Source organism: Anomaloglossus baeobatrachus, chromosome 1 (assembly GCF_048569485.1).
Source record: "Anomaloglossus baeobatrachus isolate aAnoBae1 chromosome 1, aAnoBae1.hap1, whole genome shotgun sequence".
NCBI lineage: Eukaryota > Metazoa > Chordata > Amphibia > Anura > Aromobatidae > Anomaloglossus > Anomaloglossus baeobatrachus.
Window position 1 is genome coordinate 57,805,171 of NC_134353.1, and position 17,336 is coordinate 57,822,506.

General features: G+C 47.5%; 1 protein-coding gene across 5 annotated transcripts in view; it reads right to left on the reverse strand.

Moving 5' to 3' along the window:
* Window positions 1–16,283, reverse strand: part of CTBP1 (C-terminal binding protein 1) — a 676,340-nt gene extending 660,057 nt beyond the window's left edge. The window contains exon 1 of one of the 5 annotated variants that reach the window (XM_075346797.1): window positions 16,225–16,283. The gene's annotated coding sequence lies outside the window, so the exon portion shown is untranslated. Of the gene's footprint in view, window positions 1–15,979; window positions 16,195–16,224 lie in introns of those variants that run through there. The other 4 variants (XM_075346799.1, XM_075346798.1, XM_075346796.1 and 1 more) reach the window with 4 other exon arrangements.
* Between the last annotated feature and the right edge of the window lie 1,053 nt (window positions 16,284–17,336).

The following is a 17,336-nucleotide window of genomic DNA, read 5'->3' on the forward strand; positions in this document are numbered from 1 at the left end:
GTTTCCTTCCCTATTAGATGTTGGCGGTGCCAGCGGGTGGGACATATGGAAGCCCAGTGTCCACTCACCACGGAGCCCATGGATTGTGGGGTTACCCGGCGGGGTTCAATGTATGCTCAGGTGGTGTGTACCGCTGACCTGGTCTCCCCAGAGACTGAGCCCCACTTGTGCCAAATACAGGTGAATGGATGTCCGGTTACAGGATTGTTGGATTCCGGAAGTTTAGTGACCCTTGTGCGATCAACCTTGAGGGCTAAAGTAAAGGCCACAGGACGTACCGTGGGGGTGGTTTGTATACATGGGGACCGCCGAGACTATCCCACGGGGATTGTCACCATCACAGCACCTTGCGGTCAGGTGCAACATGAGGTGGGACTTATTAACACTCTCCCCTATGACGTGATCCTAGGAAGGGATCTGCCCTATTTTTGGAAGGGACCTCCTAAGTCCCCTCAGATATTGGTCAGTCCGGGACCTGAGCCCTACAATCCTGAATCCGGGACGCCTGCCGTAGGGGTCCCCATGATAGGGACAGAATGTGAACCCGATAGGTCGCCCCTAGAGGTATTGGCAGGAGAGGCTGAGACGGTCGAGCCCATCCCGGAGTTGGAGGCGTCCCCGGATACGTTTGGGACAGCCCAACTCCAGGACCCTACATTAATACATGCCCGGAGTCGGGTGACAGTAGTTGACGGGGTGGCACAGCTGCCCGGTGCCCAGGTAAGGTACCCCCATTTCGCTCTTAAGCAGGATTTACTCTACCGGGTAGATGAAATACGGGGCGTGGGGGTAGAGCAGTTGGTGGTGCCCCAGCCGTATCGCCGGCGGGTCCTCGACTTGGCTCATAAACACCTGATGAGTGGCCACCTAGGGGTCAAGAAAACGCAGGAGCGAATATTGCAAAGGTTCTATTGGCCCGGGGTCTTTGGGGAGGTAAAATGGTTCTGCGAAACCTGCCCGGAGTGTCAGCTTACCGCACCCCTGACCCACTTTCGCAGTCCGTTGGTACCGTTACCCATTATAGAAGTCCCTTTTAAACGGATAGGGATGGATCTGGTGGGGCCCCTAGTAAAGTCTGCTCGAGGGCACCAACACATCCTAGTGATCGTTGACTATGCCACCCGGTATCCAGAGGCGATACCTCTCAGACATACTGCGGCGAAGCTTATAGCTCGGGAGTTGTTTGCTGTGTTCTGCCGGGTGGGATTGCCCAAGGAGATCCTTACGGATCAGGGGACCCCCTTCATGTCTAAAGTGACCAAAGAGCTATGCCGGCTACTCCAGATCAAGCAGTTGCGCACGTCTGTGTATCATCCTCAGATGGATGGGTTAGTAGAACGATTCAATAAAACCCTGAAAACCATGCTCAAAAGGGTGATCTCCAAAGACGGGAAAGACTGGGATATGATGCTTCCCTATTTGATGTTTGCCATACGAGAGGTGCCACAGGCATCCACGGGGTTTTCGCCTTTTGAATTGTTATACGGGCGACATCCCCGGGGATTGTTGGACCTGGCAAAGGAAACATGGGAGCAAGAGCCCACCCCCCATAAAAGTGTGATTGAACACATTTTAGGAATGCAGAACCGCATAAGCGCGGTCATGCCAATTGTGAAGGAGCATTTACAGGAGGCTCAGGCCGCGCAAAGCGGGCGCTACAATAGACAAGCCACCGTGCGGACCTTTAAACCCGGGGATCGGGTGTTGGTATTAATCCCCACGGCGGAGAGTAAATTCCTGGCTCAGTGGCAAGGACCCTACGAGATAAAGGAAAGAGTCGGGGTGGTCAACTATAAAGTATTGCAGCCCGGTAGGCGGAAACCTGAACAAATATACCATGTCAACCTATTAAAACCTTGGCAGGAACGGGAAAGCCTGATGGTTGTTTTTTCCCCATCTCCCTCCTCTTCGGGTCGTTCACATCCGGCTCCAGCGACCTCCGGAGAGGACGAACCGGAAGTAAGGATTGGAGAAGCCCTCACCAAGACACAGAGGCGAGAGGCCAGACGGTTGGTTCAGCAGAACCCCGATGTCTTCTCCGAGCTGCCTGGTAGGACCAGTCTGATACGACATGATACTGTCACCGAGCCCCACCTGAAGGTACGCCTGAAGTCATACCGTGTGCCGGAGGCTCGAAGACAAGCCATATCAGAGGAAGTGAAGACAATGCTACGCCTGGGGGTCATCGAGAAATCCCGGAGTGAGTGGGCTAGTCCCATTGTCCTAATACCAAAACCCGATGGCTCCTTAAGGTTCTGCAATGACTTTAGGAGATTGAACGAAGTATCCAAGTTCGATCTCTACCCCATGCCCCGGGTGGATGAGCTGATTGATAGGCTGGGACAGGCGCGATATTTTACCACGCTCGACCTGACCAAGGGGTACTGGCAGGTGCCACTGACGGAGTCCGCCAAGGAGAAAACCGCTTTTGTTACGCCAGAGGGTCTCTTCCACTATGTTGTCTTGCCTTTTGGGTTACATGGAGCTCCGGCCACGTTCCAGAGGTTGATGGACTTGGTGCTGGAACCCCACCAGGCGTATGCATCAGCGTACCTTGATGACATCATTATTTACAGCTCCGAGTGGCAGACCCACTTGGAACAGGTACAAGCGGTGGTGGACGCGCTTCGAACAGCCGGATTGACAGCCAATCCCAAGAAATGTGCGTTGGGACTCACGGAAGCCCGCTACTTGGGCTACGTGATAGGCCAAGGAGTGATTAAGCCCCAAATTAACAAGGTTGAGGCGATCCAGAAGTGGCCTAGACCCCTGACCACGAAGCAGGTTAGGGCCTTCCTGGGTATCGTGGGGTACTACAGGAGGTTTGTAAAAGATTTTGCGGGACTATCAGCCCCCTTGACGGACCTTCTCAAAGGCAAGAAGTCCGTCATGGTGCGCTGGACTCCGCAGGCCGAGGACTCCTTCCGGGCCCTGAAGGGGGTCCTGTGCGGACAGCCCGTTCTTGTACACCCTGATTTCCGGAAGGAGTTCATAGTACAGACTGACGCCTCGGAGGTCGGCCTGGGGGCAGTGCTGTCTCAGGTGGTTCAGGGGGAGGAACACCCCGTCACCTTCTTAAGTAGGAAGCTCACCCCTCCCGAGCGGAATTATAGCGTAGTGGAGAAGGAGTGCCTGGCGATCAAGTGGGCCTTGGAGTCCCTACGCTATTACCTGCTGGGACGGCAGTTTCGCTTGGTGACGGATCACTCTCCACTGGTCTGGATGAGGTCCGCCAAGGAACGGAATGCCCGGGTTACCCGGTGGATCCTTTCTCTGCAGAACTTCCGGTTTACGGTTGAACATAGGGCCGGTGGGTTGCAGGGCAACGCCGATGCCTTGTCCCGCGGCCCGTGTTTGATGGCGGGAGTTCAACCCCGCACGCTTGAACTGAGGGGGGGGGTATGTGAGACTGTGACCGGGGTTATCTATGACGGCCGGTATGTCTCGCCCCGGTTGTGCTCACTCCATGATAGAAAGTAAATCCATTCCAGGGTTAATGCTGTTTCCCTGCAGGCTGAAGGAAGGGTTAAAAGTAAACAGGAACAAGGGCGGGGGTGCCGGGTGTGAGGGAGTGAACACAACTCCCTGAGTTCTCTGCCGGAGAGGCACATGTGTACTGTTGTGGACTTTTGTTTGGATATTAAACCGTGTGCTGTGACCCTTGGTGCCTGGATCCCGTGTCTTCTGCTGCGCAGCCGACCACGCTACCTCACAATACATACATATATATATATATATATATATATATATTTACAGCTCTGGCAAAAATTAAGAGACCACTTCCAAATTTTCAGTTTTTCTGACTTTTATATTTTTGAGTGAAATGTAAATATATATATTTATATATATATTTATATATATTTTATTTTTTTTATTTTTTTTTTCCATTAGCAGTGTGAATTCTTTATGTAGATCTAACTTCTTAATCAATTTTTATTTCACTTTTTATTCTATTCTTGCAAACGTTTTTTATTTTTTTAGCATATGGTTCATTACAGTTGCACCAACACCAATTGTTTGCACTTCTTAATATATTTTCTTATGTAATGACTATTTGAAGAAGATTTTTTTTATCTCTCAAATGTAACTTTTTTGTATCACCAGGGCACTTGACTTCTGCAAAAGTTCAGATTTAATTGGAATGGTTTGCGGGTGCCATGTCACATTGGCAGAGCCCAAGAGGTGCCAAAACAGCAGAGACCCCCACAAGTGACCCTATTTTAAATTGAAACCTCTATAATATTATCTATTGGTGCAGGGAGCATATTGACACCACAAGTGCTTCATAAAGTTTTATCCCATTGGGCGGTAATGAAAACATTATTAAATTTTTACCACTAAAATGTTGTTTTAGCCCCAGATTATACATTTTCACAAGAGGGAATAGGTAAAAATGGGACCAAAAATTGTTGTTACACAATTTCTGTTGAATGTGGCAATACCCAATATGTAGCTTTATACTACTGTTTAGCCGCACCGCAGAGCTCAGAAGGAAAGGAGCGCTAATTGAGTTTTCAATCACAGATTTTCCTAGAATAGTTTGCGGACTCCATTTTGAGAGCCCCTAAGTGCCAGAAGAGCAGAACCCCTCCTCAAGTGACCCCCGTTTTGGAAATTACACGCCTCCAGGAATTTATTTTCATGTGTAGTGACTATTTTGACTCCGTGGATTATGTCTAGAAATGAGCAGGGGGTGTTGCAGAATGAAAAGTGCAAATATGCCATTGTAGTTCCTAATACATTGAAGTGTCCAATACATTATAGTGCCTATATATTGTACCCAGTTTTTGGAAAAATGCACCCAGGAATTAAGTGGTCTCTCCTCGCTACTGTACTGAGAAACATGAAGATCCTGAAGAGAGGGCCTACTCTATTAATACAACATTTTTCTAATAGGGAGTATGAAAATGGATTTTCTAAACTGGACAACAGCTATGAGCGGGCAATACCATGCTCAGGTGCTCAGTACTCATATAGAGCAGCTGGATGCTCGGATGGGCGCGACTCATGTAACCAAGTATAATGGAAGTCAATTGGGGACGCTAGCATTTTTCTGGACAAATGCTTGAGTTCCCCATTGATTTCATGATACTCGGTACTAAAGGTGCACCCATCCGTGCATCCAACAGCTCTTTACGAGTACTGAGCACCCGAGCATGGTAGTGCCCGCTCATCACTAGTTACGAGCACTAAGCACCTGAGCATGGTAGTGCCCGCTCATCACTAGTTACCAGTACTGAGCACCCGAGCATGGTAGTGCCCGCTCTTCACTAGTTACCAGTACTGAGCACCCGAGCATGATAGTGCCCACTCATCACTAGTTACGAGTACTGAGCACCAGAGCATGGTAGTGCCCGCTCATCACTAGTTACGAGTACTGAGCACCAGAGCATGGTAGTGCCCGCTCATCACTAGTTACGAGCACAGAGCACCTGAGCATGGTAGTGCCCGCTCATCACTAGATACGAGTACTGAGCACCCAAGCATGGTAGTGCCCGCTCATCACTAGTTACCAGTACTGAGCACCTGAGCATGGTAGTGCCCACTCATCACTAGTTACGAGCACAGAGCACCTGAGCATGGTAGTGCCCGCTCATCACTAGTTACCAGTACTGAGCACTTGAGCATGGTAGTGCTCGCTCATCAAGAGTTACCAGTACTGAGCACCTGAGCATGGTAGTGCTCACTCATCACTAGTTACCAGTACTGAGCACCTGAGCATGGTAGTGCTCGCTCATCACTAGTTACCAGTACTGAGCACCTGAGCATGGTAGTGCTCATTCATCACTAGTTACGAGCACAGAGCATCTGAGCATGGTAGTGCTCGCTCATCACTAGTTACTAGTACAGAGCACCCGAGCATGGTAGTGCCCGCTCATCACTAGTTACCAGTACAGAGCACCCGAGCATGGTAGTGCCCACTCATCACTAGTTACGAGTACAGAGCACCCGAGCATGGTAGTGCTCGCTCATCACTAGTTACGAGTACAGAGCACCTGAGCATGGTAGTGCTCGCTCATCACTAGTTACTAGTACAGAGCACCCGAGCATGGTAGTGCCCGCTCATCACTAGTTACGAGTACAGAGCACCTGAGCATGGTAGTGCCCGCTCATCACTAGTTACTAGTACAGAGCACCCGAGCATGGTAGTGCCCGCTCGTCACTAGTTACGAGTACAGAGCACCTGAGCATGGTAGTGCTCGCTCATCACTAGTTACTAGTACAGAGCACCCGAGCATGGTAGTGCCCGCTCATCACTAGTTACGAGTACAGAGCACCTGAGCATGGTAGTGCTCGCTCATCTCTAGTTACGAGTACCAAGCACCTGAGCATGGTAGTGCTCACTTATTACTAGTACCGAGCACCTGAGCATGGTGGTGCCCACTCATCACTAGTTATGAGTATAGAGCACCTGAGCATGGTGGTGCCCACTCATCACTAGTTATGAGTATAGAGCACCTGAGCATGGTAGTGCTCGCTCATCACTAGTTACGAGTACCAAGCACCTGAGCATGGTAGTGCTCGCTCATCACTAGTTACGAGTACAGAGCACCCGAGCATGGTAGTGCTCGCTCATCACTAGTTACGAGTACTGAGCACCTGAGGATGTTAGTGCCCACTCATCACTACCGGACAACCCTTTTTTAAGTCGCAAATGGCGAACCTACAACCAGGAGGCATAATGTGGTAATTCTCATGAACCAAAACTGTTACTTGCCTTGACCAATAGAGGGCATTTTTTAATTAAAAGCCTGGACAAAAATCAGAGGAGCCAAGCGAAATTTCTATTTTAGCTAAAGCACAGAGGAATTTGTTGGACTCAAGATAAAAAGAAGATCCTTCACTCTTGTCTAGAAAGGGGCTATTGTGCATGATTTTTTGAGTGCAGCCTTCTCTTACATGAACACCATATTGTTTTTTGTAAAGAGAACCTGTCAGTAAGACAACGCCCACAAATTGCATATATGGACATGCAGGTCTTCGAAATGTAATGTAAATAATTTTACACCTTTTATATCTACTATCTGTTGCTGCATTCCATTTCCAAATAATTAGTATTTTCACCCATATACAAAGAGAGCATTAAGTGCCCTTGGCGTGACAGAACTTTATACAAGCCTCTACCTCCCAACGTCGTCTCCCAACCCATCATTAGAGTCTTTAGCTTGGTTGATACCTCACTGTCTGATTTTCTTGCCTGGCAACTGACGTCTGAAGAGACAGTGAGCTATCACTCAAGGTAAAGTATCTGGTGCACATGGTGGGGAAACAACATCAGGAGTGAGTCTCACCCAGAGCATATGTATAAAAATGCTAATTACTTAGAAATGCAGCAACAGATAAAAGATATAAAGGTGTCAAAGGATTTACAAATTAATATTTATATTAATATAATTTACAATATATAATGTTTGCAAGGGGGTTGGTCTTACCAACAGATTCCCTTTAATCTAATTCTACTATTCAATACTAAATTATTACTTAGATTTTACTGATAAACCTCTCTGCAAAGACATAACTAAAAAAAAAAATACAATTCAAACAATTTGCACCTGAAGTCACCACTAGAGGGAGCTCACCTCATACTGTATATACAATAAACTCAATAATGACACAGTATGCAGTAAGCTCCCCCTAGTGGTGGCTGTAGGTAGCCCAACCCATCCTATTATCCTCTGTCTTAGAAATATTGAACTCAACTGCTTTAGAGATATATTAGGAAATGAATCAGCCCAGAATATTGAAGCCAATTGTGAACACTTTAGAGCCCCAAAAATCTCAAGGCCCCTTTATAAAGTGATGGGTTACAAGTTAAAGCATCTGAATTTCCATACTAACTGGTTCTGGACTTGTGGTCTGTTTGTGCCTGCTGTTCTATATATCCCCCATAGTGCGATGATGATATTTGCTGTATGTCCTGTTTCTCCGAAAATAAGACCTACCCCGAAAATAAGCCCTAGTAGGATTTTTTTGCTTCTTGGAGTATGCTTAAAATATAAGCCCTTCTCCCAAAAAAACACCTAAAAATCGCACTCACCCGACCCCAAACAAGTACAATTGACAAGTGTCGATGGTGGATGGGCTCTCACACGGAGATCTGCGTTGCTGCCAGGTCACTCTCCAGTTTTGTGAACAGACTGATAGAAGAAATCTTCCATAGGTAGGGGTGTAACAATCATGGGCGCAGAAGGTGCGACCGGGCTAATGCTGGTTGGGGGACCGCCGACACCAACGGCTATTTCAGCTGGAGGTGCGTTCGACGTCCCTGCACTGCAATACAGGCCGACAGCTGCTGTCGGTGTGCTAATCACAGGCGGCACGTGGTAGTGACGTCAGGCACTGCCCATTGCGTTGTGAGAGCGGGGGAAGGTGAGAAAAATCAATTTTGGGGTGTTTTTTATCTTTGTTGGAGAAGAGCCACAGAACAGGAACATTATTACTGGAAGGTACCCAGGATAAAGGACAAGACAGAAGGAAAGGGGGACATTATACCAGGAAGGGGCACAGGAGTGAGTATATCGTTACAGGACAGAGCCAGGGTTGGGGACATTATTACGGGATGGGGGACATTATTACAGGACAGAGCCAGGATTGGGGACATTGTTACGGGATGGAGGACATTATTACACGACAGGGCCAGGATTGGGGACATTATTAAGGGACAGAGCCAGGATTGGGGACATTATTAAGGGACAGAGCCAGGATGGTGGACATTATTACAGGACAGAGCCAGGATTGGGGACATTGTTACGGGATGGTGGACATTATTACACGACAGGGTCAGGGTTGAGGACATTATTACGGGATGGGGGACATTATTACAGGACAGAGCCGGGACTGGGGACATTATTAAGGGAGAGGGCCAGGATTGGGGACATTATTAGAGGATGGGGGACATTATTACAGGACAGGGTCAGGGTTGGGGACATTATTACATGATGAGGGACATTATTAGAGGACAGGGCCAGGATTGGGGACATTATAACGAGATGTGGACATTATTACAGGACAGGGCCAGAATTGGGGACATAATAAGAGATGAGGATATTATTACAGGACAGGGCCAGGATTGGGGACATTATTAAGGGACAGGCACGGGATTGGGGACATTATTACGGGATGGGGTACACCATTACAGGAAAGGGCCAGGATTGGGGACATTATTATGGGATAAGGGACATTATTAGAACACAGGGCCACGACTGGGGACATTATTATGAGATGGGGGATATTATTACAAGACAGAGCCAGGGTTGGGGACATTATTATGGAATGAGAGACATTATTACAGGACAGGGCCAGGACCGGGGACATTATTACGGGATGGGGGATATTATTACAGGACAGAGCCAGGGTTGGGGACATTATTACGGGATGGGGATATTATTACAGGACAGAGCCAGGGTTGGGGACATTATTACGGGATGGGGATATTATTACAGGACAGAGCCAGGGTTGGGGACATTATTACGAGATGGGGGATATTATTACAGGACAGGGCCAGGATTGGGAACATTATTACGGGTTGGGGGATATTATTACAGGACAGAGCCAGGGTTGGGGACATTATTACGAGATGGGGGATATTATTACAGGACAGGGCCAGGATTGGGAACATTATTACGGGTTGGGGGATATTATTACAGGACAGAGCCAGGATTGGGGACATAATTACGAGATGGGGGATATTATTACAGGACAGGGCCAGGATTGGGGACATTATTACGGGATGGGGATATTATTACAGGACAGAGCCAGGGTTGGCGACATTATTACGAGATGGGGGATATTATTACAGGACAGAGCCAGGGTTGGGGACATTATTACGAGATGGGGGATATTATTACAGGACAGGGCCAGGATTGGGGACATTATTACGGGTTGGGGGATATTATTACAGGACAGAGCCAGGGTTGGGGACATTATTACGAGATGGGGGATATTATTACAGGACAGAGCCAGGGTTGGGGACATTATTACGGGATGGGGGATATTATTACAGGACAGAGCCAGGGTTGGGGACATTATTACGGGATGGGGGATATTATTACAAGACAGGGCCAGGATTGGAGACATTATTATGGAATGGGGAACATAATTACAGGACAGGGCCAGGATTGGAGACATTATTACAGGATAGGGGACATTATTACTTGGTTGGGCACACAAGTATGTCTTCATAGTATCTAGAACACTACTAGGGTCCATACATCTGAGGAAAATGTAGGTGGGGTCCCAGGTCCAGATTCTACACCTGGGATCATCAGACACTAGTTATGCCACTAATAAAATAAAGGAGACAACGTCCCAAATTGGTCGAAAAAGCAAGAGCTTCTTTAATCTGTCACAGATGCGACGTTTGGGCGTCATGCTTGAAAATATCTATGACAGGTCAAAACGTCGCATCTATGGCAGATTCAAGAAATTTTTGGGGGTTTTTTCATGCAATTTGGGACACTGTCTCCTCCGTTTTATTTATGGCTTCTTTCAGGTGGACTCCTTGACCTATCTGACGTGCGTCCATCACATGCTTGAAACAAAGTTGTTTACCCACAATTTTGGGAACAGGCCAAAAATTTCCAAAACCATTTTTGGGGTTCTGTGTGAAATTATGTCCAATTTGCTTTTTTTCCCTCAGTTTTTTATGTTGCTCCAATTCCAACAGAGGTAATAAACATGTGTAATACAAAAACATTTCAATAATTTTCTGGGAGAAATACTTCATTTTCTGAAACAATATCAAGGGTGCCAACACTTTTGGCCATGACTGTATATAAAATATAGCATCCAACAATGCAGAACTCTTCAAAAACAACAGTAAAGCAGCAGCTAAAAGCAACATTTAAAGGGGTAATGTCACTTAAAGTGGTCTTCCATATAGAGGAAAGGTGTCAATTGTCCGATCACACATGGTCCAACTATTGGGATCACCGCTAACCCAAAGTCCTATAAGGGAATGGAGTAGTAATCCGCCTGCTCAACCATCAACCACCGCTTCTCTGATTTCTGTAGCACTGAAGGATATAGTCACACAGTCATCTGCCCTATAGAAGTGAATGGACACTACTGCTCTATTCACATAGGGAACTGGACTATAAGAGCCCTATTTTTTGGGTTGATGGGGATCCCAATGGTTAGAACTCTAGAGATCATATATTTATGACTAATCCTGTTGATAAGTATTTAGAGGGACAGCTCCTTTAAGACATTTATGGCATTCTCAATACATGTTAAGTAAAAATAAGTGGTAATCCCACCTTGAGGATCCCCACATTTTATGTAGCAGACACCCTTGAAGATAGACAGCAAGTCACAAGCCAATGTACAAACTTTTGACAATGTTGTTCTCTGTCCCTTTAAATCACTGCACTCGTCAATCCAAAAACTCATGGCTCCTTTGTGGAAAAGGACACAATATTCACATCCTATGCAGAATATGCATATAGCAGAGCTGAGATGGGCAGATATAGCAGAGCTGAGATGGGCAGATCTAGCAGAGCTGAGATGGCAGATATAGCAGAGCTGAGATGGGCAGATCTAGCAGAGCTGAGATGGGCCGATATAGCAGAGCTGAGATGGGCAGATCTAGCAGAGCTGAGATGGGCAGATATAGCAGAGCTGAGATGGGCAGATATAGCAGAGCTGAGATGGGCCGATATAGCAGAGCTGAGATGGCAGATATAGCAGAGTTGAGATGGGCAGATATAGCAGAGCTGAGATGGGCAGATATAGCAGAGCTGAGATGGGAATATCTAGCAGAGATAAGATGGACAGATCTAGCAGACCTGAGATGGACAGATCTAGCAGAGCTGAGATGGGCCAATCTAGCAGAGCTGAGATGGGCAGATATAGCAGAGCTGAGATGGCAGATATAGCAGAGCTGAGATGGCAGATATAGCAGAGCTGAGATGGCAGATATAGCAGAGCTGAGATGGGCAGATGTAGCAGAGCTGAGATGGCAGATATAGCAGAGCTGAGATGGGCAGATCTAGCAGAGCTGAGATGGACAGATCTAGCAGAGCTGAGATGGGCCGATCTAGCAGAGCTGAGATGGGCAGATATAGCAGAGCTGAGATGGCAGATATAGCAGAGCTGAGATGGCAGATATAGCAGAGCTGAGATGGCAGATATAGCAGAGCTGAGATGGACAGATCTAGCAGAGCTGAGATGGGCCGATCTAGCAGAGCTGAGATGGGCAGATATAGCAGAGCTGAGATGGCAGATATAGCAGAGCTGAGATGGCAGATATAGCAGAGCTGAGATGGGCAGATCTAGCAGAGCTGAGATGGGCAGATATAGCAGAGCTGAGATGGGCAGATCTAGCAGAGCTGAGATGGGCAGATATAGCAGAGCTGAGATGGCAGATATAGCAGAGCTGAGATGGGCAGATATAGCAGAGCTGAGATGGGCAGATATAGCAGAACTGAGATGGGCAGATATAGCAGAGCTGAGATGGGCAGATATAGCAGAGCTGAGATGGGCAGATCTAGCAGAGCTGAGATGGGCAGATCTGCAGAGCTGAGATGGGCAGATATAGCAGAGCTGAGATGGGCAGATATAGCAGAGTTGAGATGGGCAGATATAGCAGAGCTGAGATGGCCAGATATAGCAGAGCTGAGATGGGCAGATATAGCAGAGCTGAGATGGGCAGATATAGCAGAGCTGAGATGGGCAGATATAGCAGAGCTGAGATGGCAGATATAGCAGAGCTGAGATGGGCAGATATAGCAGAGCTGAGATGGCAGATATAGCAGAGCTGAGATGCGTAGATCTAGCAGAGCTGAGATGGGCAGATATAGCAGAGCTGAGATGGGCAGTATAGCAGAGCTGAGATGGCAGATATAGCAGAGCTGAGATGGGTAGATCTAGCAAAGCTGAGATGGGCAGATATAGCAGAGCTGAGATGGGCAGATATAGCAGAGCTGAGATGGCAGATATAGCAGAGCTGAGATGGGCAGATATAGCAGAGCTGAGACGGGCAGATATAGCGGAGCTGAGACGGGCAGATATAGCAGAGCTGAGATGGGCAGATATAGCAGAGCTGAGATGGGCAGATATAGCATAGCTGAGTTTGTCACTATAACATTTCTTTGCTTATCATATTATGTGTGGTTTTGCATAGGACTGCACCTAAAACAGCGAGAGATGTCACTGGACAACAATGCATGCGGCCAATAAATTAAAGGGATTTTCCAGTATTATGAAGAGTCCTGTAAATTTTTCCATATTGCACTAATTTCAAGATCTCTGCTTGCTGTATGTGATTGGAAACATTGGTGGAAATCTGTACAGACCTAATTCTAGCAGCTGAGAGTTTGCTACAATTGCATTCAGTGCAAGCAATCCACTTATACATGAGCTGCACATGTATGTCTCCCATCCTGCAGTTTGTTACAATGTATCAGTGCAGGCAAAAGATACCAGTCCGGAGATCACTGGTGATAAATCTATATGGCCATTGAATGATATTTATAATACCGGCGTCCTCCTATGTGATAAAAGGAACCAAGCACCAGGGCCTGGGTGCACCCTGTGCAACCCCTTTAATTAAAGGGGTTATTCCGCTAACATTTATCCCCTCTGCACAAGTCCTAGGTGACTGATCGTTGGGGATCTGACATCGTGGGTTCCCTCGATCATGAACAGGGGTCTTGTGTTCTCCGTGTGAATGGAGCAGTAATGCGTGAGCCCGCACAGATGAGCACAGCTAATCCCATAGAAGTGAATGGAGCAGTGAATGGTACTTTATGTCCTCCATGGTTGGGATCGGTGGGGGGCTCGGCAGTGAGACCTCCATCGATCCTATATTTATCACCTATTGATAAACCCCTTTACGTTTCTCAGTCCAGGGGATGGAGCTCACGAAGGATTGTCCAGACTGGAAACAATTGTAACAAACTTCAAGCTGAGAAATGTATCCAATACGGGTCTATATCTCCTTCCTATTTCCTATTCAATGACAGCAAGCAGAGTATTTGAAAATGGCCGATAACTAAAGCACAGTAATAGATTAGGACGGTCCACAAGGTTAAAATGGCATCTCCACTTTTAGAGAAGTGATCCCCAAACAATCAGATATTAGTAAACAATGAAATGCATATAGTCCTCACCCTCCCCGGGTCCAGGGCCAGCTCTGGTTTGTAGTTTGGCTGCAGTGCTAGCATGACGACTACAGCACAAATCATTTCTGCAGCCAATCATTGAACTCACTGATCAGCTGCAGCGGTGATGTGAGTTGTCAACATGACATCACCACTGCAGCCAAAACGCTGAGATCCGAGCAGCAGCCGAGAGCCAACTTTGGACCAGGGGAGGGTGAGGACTATTAGGATTTGATTGTTTACCTGGCTGCTGCAGCCAATCACTGCACTCACTGATTGGCTGCAGTGGTGATGTGAGTTGTCGACATGATGTCACCACTGCAGCCAAAGTGCTGAGATCTGAGCCACAGCCAAAATCCAAATTTGGACCCGGGGAGGGTGAGGACTATTTGGATCTGATTGTTTACCTAGCATGATGACTACACTGATCGGCTGCAGCGGTGATGTGAGTTGTCGACATGACGTCACCACTACAGCTAAAACGCTGAGATCCGAGCAGCAGCCGGGAGCCAACTCTGGACCAGGGGAGGGTGAGGACTATCTGGATTTAATTGTTCATCTGGCATGATGACTACAGCACATATCACTGCTGCAGCCAATCACTGAATGCCCTAATCGGCTGCAACGGTAATGTGAGTTGTCGACATGACGTCACCACTGCAGCCAAAACGCTGAGATCCGATCAGCAACTGAGAGCTGGCTTTGGACCAGGGGAGGGTGAGGACTATCTGGATTTGATTGTTTACCTGGCATGATGACTACAGCACACATCACTGCTGCAGCCAATCACTGTACTCACTGATCGGCTGCAGCGGTGATGTGAGTTGTCGACATGACGTCACCACTGTAGCCAAAACGCTGGGATCCGAGCAGCAGCCGGGAGCTCAATTTGGACCTGGGTAGGGATTTGATTCTTTAACTAGAATGATGACTATAGCACACATCACTGCTGCAACCGAACTCACTGATCGGCTGCAGCAGCAATGTGAGTTGTCAACATGACAGCACCACTACAGCCAAAATGGAGCAGCAGCCGGGACCTGGGGAGGGTGAGGACTATCTGTATTTGATTGTTTACCTAGCATGATGACTACAGCACACATCACTGCTGCAGCCAATCACTATACTCACTGATCGGCTGCAGCAGCAATGTGAGTTGTCAACATGACAGCACCACTACAGCCAAAATGGAGCAGCAGCCGGGACCTGGGGAGGGTGAGGACTATCTGTATTTGATTGTTTACCTAGCATGATGACTACAGCACACATCACTGCTGCAGCCAATCACTATACTCACTGATCGGCTGCAGCAGTGATGTGAGTTGTTAACATGACGTCAGCACTGCACCCAGAGCTTTGGACCCTATCTGGATTGCATTGTTTACTAATATCCGATTGTTTGGGGATTACTTTTCTAAATATAACAAAACCACAAAGTAACCCTTTCCTCTCTGCTACATAATTATGTTGCATTTGTTGCAAACAATTCCATTTAAATTTGTTGCAAAACTACCACTCCCAGGCTTCAGAGCACGCTGGGGGTTGTACTTTTGAAGCAGCCGGAGAGTCACAAGTTGGGACCAGATCTGGATAAGGACGGTCCAGCCACAAATCACCGCTATCACTTGTGGCTCATCACTCCAACCACCATCACTGCAACAACCACCATCATCATCATCATCATCATCGTCATCATCAATGCCAACATCTCCAATCAAAAAAAATCCATATAATCCAATTTTCTTCAACATAATCCAATGCACAAGATCCGAAAACTTCCACCACCCCCTCTACCCCCCTCCACCATCATGCAAAAAAACAAACAAATCCCCTCTAATTAAAAGGCAAGAGCGGAATGTAAGAAAATGCTGCATTACTCCAGACCCGCACATGCTTGATGCCTCCACACTTCTGCTTTCCATGAACAGCACAACAATCAGGCATCTGTCCGAGCTCCTCCGGCGAGAACGGACCCCGGGATGAGAAAATGAAGGAGCAGCGCGCCGGCTGCAGGATCCATCAAGACGTGTGGCTTATGACCACCGGTAGACATCACTGAAGACTCTCCATGTTCTTCCCAGCGACATCTCCGACCCTCCGCGTCGCTGCCTAATGAACTCACCTCCCGGGAAATCCTACAACAAATCCCTTTATTACAGTCCACGCTGACACACGGCGCACACCCCTGCCAGCCTCTCCGCAGCCCTGCCGATCAGGAGGCGATGTGGAGTTATTTTAACCGGATTTTTTTTTTCTTCTCCCTTTCCTATAGTCACCTCTCCACCCCTCTACTCTTATAGATTAACCCCTTCCACAGCCAAGCCAATCCAGTTCCCTAGCAACAGAGGGGGTTAACCTCAAAACCCTCAATGAATTGAAATATCAGCCGCTGACCCCAAGAGCTTGCAATCCGCTGACCCCAAGAGCTTGCAATCCGGTCTGGAGTCAAGTGAGGAAGTCCCTATTCATGCTCGTTAGATTACAATAGCGGACTGACGAAAGGATTATAATGGATTAAGAGCTAGAGAAGAAAGGGGGGGTGTAATAAAGACCCCCTCCCCTCTTTATCTTCCTTGTTCATTGACAGGTTGCTTACAAGTAAAGCATGACCATAAGCATTTCACCCACCAGACAACCCAGCTCTACCTAGATCAGCTCCACCTAAACTTCGGAGGAGGGGATCCATTGACCCTTTCCCTCAACATGGTGTCAGCCTAAGGAGAAGCTCACCCTTAATTTCAGGGAAGGGGATTCATCGACCCCATCCTTCAACAGGATAGATGTCCACATTGACGTTCGCCCTAAGCTTTGGAGAAAGGCATCCATCAATCTCTGACCCTTGACAAAATAGCAACCCAAGTGGAAGCTTTAAAGAAGGGAATCCATTTACCCTGTCTCTCAACACAGTGTCAGACCAAGAAGAAGCTCACCCTAAATTTAAGGGAAGGGGTTCATCAACCCAACCCCATCCTTCGACAGGATAGCAGCCCACTTTGACTTTCACTCTAAGCTTTGGAGAAAGGAATCCATCAATCTCTGACCCTTGACAAGATGGCAACCCAAGTGGAGGTTTTAAAGAAGGGGATCCATTAACCCTGTCCCTCAACACGATGTCAGCCCAAGGAGAAGCTCACCCTAAATTTTAGGGAAGTGAATTCATCAACTCCAATCTTCGACAGGACAGCAGCCCACACTGACATTCACTCTAAGCTTTGGAGAAAGGAATCCATCAAT